Source organism: Calliphora vicina, chromosome 1, assembly GCF_958450345.1.
Source record: "Calliphora vicina chromosome 1, idCalVici1.1, whole genome shotgun sequence".
NCBI classification, from domain to species: Eukaryota; Metazoa; Arthropoda; class Insecta; order Diptera; family Calliphoridae; genus Calliphora; species Calliphora vicina.
In genome coordinates this window covers 172,339,431-172,346,336 of record NC_088780.1, presented here as the reverse complement: position 1 = coordinate 172,346,336, position 6,906 = coordinate 172,339,431, and positions in this window count along the sequence as shown.

The window sequence follows — 6,906 nt, the reverse complement described above, 5'->3', positions numbered from 1 at the left end:
TACAAGAAACATAAAAGCCAAGGCAAGGCGTATTAACAAGGTGAGTGCAAAGTAAATTAATAAAGTAGCGACAGTACTACAACAAATACAACATTTACAAAAACCACAAGCAATTTTGTTTTTGGTTTAAGGTCTGAGCTGTCAAAGTTGCCTGTTGTTGTTTTTGCTTTTGGGCTTGTTGTATTTTTCGCCACAACAACCACAAGTGAATTGACAGTTCAGACCAAAGTAAAAAAATAGTCAGCTGTTCTACTTAGACTACTTTATAGATGTACTTTGGGTGAGTGCATAAAATCAGCTGTTTCTTTATTCGCTCTGGTTTTATGTACACTATATGTCAAGGCGTATTTAACAAGGTGACAGCAGTGGCGAATTGAAATAAATACAGGCGAATTCACTTATTTTTTATATATAGAGTTTGACATACGGACGTATGGGCGAATATTTTTTATATATGTAGTTTGACATTTGTGCGAGCTATTTCTATAATCAGCTGTGCTGCCGATGGCACCTTATTAAATGCACCTTGCTATATGTCAAACTTTGTTTATGTTTACACAAGGCGTATTTAACAAGGTGACAGCAGTGGCGAATTGAAATAAATACAGGCGAATTCACTTATTTTTTATATATAGAGTTTGACATACGGGCGAATATTTTTTATATATGTAGTTAGACATTTATGCGTGCTATTTCTATAATCAGCTGTGCTGCCGATGGCACCTTATGGCACCTATATATAAAATATAAGTGAATTCGCCTGTATTTATTTCAATTCGCCACTGCTGTCACCTTGCTAAATACGCCTTGAGCAGTGGCGAATTAAAATAAATACAGGCGAATTAATTTATTTTTTATATATAGAATTTGACATACGGACGTACGGGCGAATATTTTGTATATATGTAGTTTGACATTTGTGCGTGCTATTTCTATAATCAGCTGTGCTGCCGATGGCACCTTATTAAATGCACCTTGGACACCACCTTGTATATAAATTCACCTTGCACGCGCACCAACACAAACATTGACAGTTTGGATAAATCAGCTGGGCTAATGAGGACACCTTATATGAATTCGCCTTGCCCCTGTCCAGGGCACACTTAAAAAGGTGACTGCATAACTACAACAAATACAACAATACAAAATTGTGAATTGACAATTCAATCTGAATAAAAACAAGTAAGAGTGCTATATTCGGCTATGCCGAATCTTATATACCCTTCACCTTTGTTGTGGATGCATTATTATTTTTTTATAATTAGTATATACAGTCAGCGTCTAAAGAAAGTGTACAACTTGTTTTTACATTTAAAACATTTTATTTACATATTAAAAAACAATTTTTTCTCCAAAACATTTAATTGTTCTCTTGCAACAAAACCAAAAATACTCCATTTTTAACGCGTCAGAAAAAAGTGTACACATTTAGAATTGCAATAAGATTTTTCTAGCTACGTAAAAAAATATATTGTTATTCTTTATTTTTGCCTAGATTATAATTTTTTGTGGATCTTGCTGTTAGTCTCGAGATTTTAAGATAGTAGCTTTTCTTGTTTGATCGCGAGAACTTTAAAACCAAAATGGGAAAACAAACTGCAATTGAAACAAGAAAGTAAGTCATAAAATTTAAAAATGAAGGCAAATATTCACGTGAAATCTCCTCTGTAATAGGAAGAAGCCATAATACTGTAAAAAAAAATTATAGACAAACAAAAAAATTTAGAATTTTAGAAGATCAGCAACGTGCCGGAACACCAAAACGCCTTAACAACCTTGAAATACGATCGATTGTGAGAGCAGTGAAGAAAGTATTCACACTAAGTGCAGTAAAATTATGCGAAGAATTAACAGATTCGTCTGGAGTGAGAGTTAGTAACAGTACGGTTCGCCGAGCGCTACACCCAAATGCTCTATATGGTGGAGTTCCGAGAGAATAACCCCACATTTCCAAACGAAATAAAGAGCGACTTCGAGAATTCGCAAACAGGTATAAAAACCAAGAAAATTGTTTTGGAATAATGTGCTGTTTACGGACGAAAGCAAGTTTGAGATTTTTCGAAGTAAAAAAAGGAGTAAAATTTGGAGAAGCAAAAATCAAGAGTTCGACCAAAAAATGTACTATCCACCGTAAAGCATGGTGGTGGTTAGGTGATGGTGTGGGGGTGTATGGCTGCAAGTGGCATGGGAAAACTCATATTTATTGATAGTTTGATGAGCAAAACCGATTCTTATAGAAAATATGGAACCCATCATTAGAAAATTAAATCTAGATCGAATCTGGATCTTCCAACAGGACAACGATCCGAAGCATACTTCTTAACTTGTTAAAGAATGGTTGTTGTGTCATACACCGAAACAACTGGAACACCCCCCACAGTCACCGAACATTAATCCCATTGAACATCTGTGGGAGCATTTTGACAGACAGATCAGAAAATGAAATATTACCAGCAATGACTCTCTACACGAAATCCTGAAGGAAGAGTGGTTCAAAATCCCAACATAGGTGACATCAAAATTGGTAGAAACAATGCCAAGGAGGCTTGCAACTGTTTTAAAACCCAAAAGATGTCAAATAAAATACTAAACACGTTTTTTCTTCTAATTTCCCTAAACTGTACACTTTCTTTTGACGCGTTAAAAATGGAGTATTTTTGGTTTTGTTGTTACTGTTTTTGTTGCAGTTGAACTAGTTTAGTTTTTCGTTTATATATTGCAAGAGAACAATTAAATGTTTTATTAAATATACTAGAACTGGAGAAAAAATAGTTTTTTAATATGTAAATAAAATGTTTTAAATGTAAAAACAAGTTGTACACTTTCTTTAGACGCTGACTGTATGTATGTACATTGCCCACTTTCAGCGTACATCATCCTAAATTTATCAAGAACACAAAAAACAACAACGCCAAACGAAACAAAACACCAAAAGAAAAAACAAAATACGCGAGCCAATGAAACCAAAGTAAATTAATTTACTTTGAATGAAACCAACACACATCCAAACATACGTTTAATTGTTTAAAAAACAACAACGCCAAAAGAAACAAAACACAAAAGAAAAACAAAATACGCAAAGCATGCACATCCAAACATACGATTTGTTGCTGTTTTGTCAAAAAAACCAACACACAACCAAACAAACGTTTAGTTGTATAAAAAACAACAACAACGCCAAAAGAAACAAAACACAAAAAAAAAAACAAAATACGCAAAGCATGCACATCCAAAAACATACGTTTTGTTGCTTTTTTGTCAAAAAAAACCAACACACAACCAAACAAACGTTTAAAAAACAACAACAACGCCAAAAGAAACAAAACACAGAAAAAACAAAATACGCAAAGCATGCACATCCAAAAACATACGTTTTGTTGCTTTTTTGTCAAAGCATGCAATACATTGTGTTTTTTGATGAAATTTTCAGAGGTTGTCTCGGATTTTTGCTCATATCTCCGTTATTTATGGACGGATTTTGCTGATTTTAAATAGCAAAATTCTCGAAAGTATGTCTGACAGAATTGTTGAAGATTTGGATCCCGGAGATATCTGGGGCCTTCAGAAAATTGATTTCAACAGACAGACGGACAGACAGACGGACATGGCTTAATCGACTCCGCTATCTATAAGGATCCAGAATATATATACTTTATAGGGTCGGAAATGAAAAATGTAGAAATTACAAACGGAATGACAAACTTATATATACCCTTCTCACGAAGCTGAAGGGTATAAAAATAATCAGTTGTTTCATCGCAGTCACATTTTTTAGTGTGCCCTGCTATTGACGTTTATCATGATAAAAAAATTATCAGGTATATGTGAACGTGGTCACGTTACTACTATTTTATACTACCGTGATTTCTATCATTTTCTAATATACCGGTACCAAAGTAAATTAATATAATTAATTTACTTTGACCTGTACTATTTACATTTATTATTATTTATTACATCAACCACATTTATTTCAGTTACATTGTTTAAATAAACTTTAAAATATAAATTATAATTAAATAAAACCAATGTTTTATTTAAAGTATAAATGTTTTATTTAAAGTATAAAGTATAAAATTTTTTTTGCTATCCAAAATTAGGGCCTAATTACAGACGATCATAAAAAATTATAATAACACCAATAGAACCGAAAATAAGCCAAGATCTGGCAGACCTATTCCTAGCTCTAACTAGGCAATGACCCATAACCAGGGCAACCAAAAATATGCAATATCATATTTTTTGCTGTGCGTCGTATAAACATATGAGTTAGTTATATATCCGTTTCAGTCAATTTTAAGAATTTTGGCATCTATTTGTTAGTGCATATTTTGCTCTTTACTGCATATTTTGCGTTTTATAGCATATTTTTGCATATTTAACTCATAACTGCATATTTTTGTTGCATATTTTCTTTTATTTTTCATTATTTTATTTTCCTGATATAATTTTATTGTTTGTATTGTAATTTTTCATTTCTATATTTTACTATTTTGTTGAGGTCCAATGATAATTGGTCTAAGCTACTTAAATACAAAAATAGAGTACCCATAATCGACTTATCTTCATAGAATTTTCGTTGACTTAAGGGTGCTTAGTTTACATATATTTCAATTAAATTATAAATATACACACACAAATATTAATATTTAACAAATAGTAAAAATACGTAAAAAATTAAAAGAAAATTCCAAAATTGTATGTTATTATGGGCAACTTCATAACAAATTTTTGGATACATTTAAAAGAAGGAATTTAAGGCAGCTTGAGACAGCTACATATTTATTTTTATTTATTTAAAACAGTAATATAAAAAGCCTCTTAAGGCCAATAAACTTATATTACAAAGATATACTCCTGAATAATAAATAACAATTCAAAGAATAATTAGTTTACACAACATTTAATCTGTGGTTCCCAAACCTAAAAAAGTAAAAGTTAGATGAAAGAGTTTTTGCAAAATAATCCCAAAACAGCGTAAAGGCAAATTAAATAGAAATAAATATATATATATCAATATCCGAATCATAATTTGACTATATATTAGATAGAATTAGAGAATTGACTACAAATTAATAAGACTTTGAGACAACTTAAGACGAAAAGCATTGTTAGAGTGAGAAAACACACGGAGTTCCAAGGGCAAATAGTTCCACCGACGAGCCACTCTTACAACAAATGATCTTTCAAAAACGGAGTTATTAATCCTCGGTATAAAAATCTGTGGGTTTCTAGACGAATGCAAAAAATTAAATCTTGAGCAAAATTGTTGTGGGACCCCTCTTCTAATGGCCCTGTTGAAAAAAAGCAAATTACGCAAACGCACAAAATTATCAAAAGTACAGCCAAGAAATCGTTGCACATACCCCGATATATGGTCACGCCTACGAATACCATAAACATATCGTACAATCGTGTTTACAATGCGATTCAATCGAGAAGTAATAGAGATCAAAGTACCCGAAACATTCTCAATGCCATATAAAATCTGCGGCATCAACACAGTACGTGCCAAAAGTGTTCTAACACGACAAGGCAAGTAAATGCTCGTTGAATAAATTCTACGCAAAATACCAGAAATACGGAAACTAATATGATCAACATGGCCAGCAAAATTTAAATGCCCATCAATATATATACCTAAACATCTCATCCTATTAACAATATCAATGATAGTTCCCCCAATAGAAATATCAAAGCCATGAAAATATCTCTCAGAATCTCCAAACAAAATAGCTTTAGTATGGTTGGGCAGTAATAGTTTACCACTAATGTAAAATTGAATAAGTATTCAACAGATGTTCAGAATATTAAGATCCATCGAAAATTTCGCGTTCAAAACCCATTGATATATGTATTTACATAACTTGTAAAAAAAAGTTATTAAGAAATCATTAAAAAACAATATACGTGGATATCGACAGACGATACAATGGATAAGAAAGGGAGAAACATGGAAATTTTGAGTCCCAATGTTAAAACTTGAATAAAAAGTTTTTTATATTTTATTATTGCAGTCATTCCACTATTGTAAGGCTTTTTTATAATTCTATTTAAATTTTAGAAGCCGTATTCAGATATTAATAAAGTTTAAAAGATGAGACAAATCAATTGATTAAGATTGTCTAAGAAACTCGGAAATCTAAAACAAAGATTTAGTTTAAACATTTTAAAACTTAAGTAAACACATAGTAATTTATTGCTAAATATAATAAAATGAATTGAATCAAACTATTTTCATGTAGTTCCAAATTCACACAGTTTCTAATTATTAATAGGAAAATAGTTTTTTTAATAGTTTAATATTTTGTGGAGTAGCCTATCCTTTTAATGACTTCTTTTAATCGTCTTGGCATTGAATCGACCAATTTTTGGTGACGTCAGCTCCAATATTTTGTCATTTTTAGAAGCCGTATTCAGATATTAATAAAGTTTAAAAGATGAGACAAATCAATTGATTAAGAAATCTAAAACAAAGATTTAGTTTAAACATTTTAAAACTTAAGTAAACACATAGTAATTTATTGCTAAATATAATAAAATGAATTGAATCAAACTATTTTCATGTAGTTCCAAATTCACTAAAATCGAAATTAAATCCTATAATAACCAATTTTAATTTATGAGCTCAATATTTTATTTACTTCATATATATTTTTTTAATGAAATTTTGAAATCAAACAATAACCAACTATTTTTAAGTGCATATTTTTTATATTTTAATAGCATATTTTTCGTTTTTAAGTGCATATTTTATGCGCATAAAATACTTTTTTTAGAGCATATTTATGGTTGCCCTGCCATAACTATACCTATGATAAACCTAATACATACTAATTTCGCCCGGTAACACTCTGATACCTGCCGTTTAGTTTTTACCAACAAACATTTCAATAATTGGTTAGC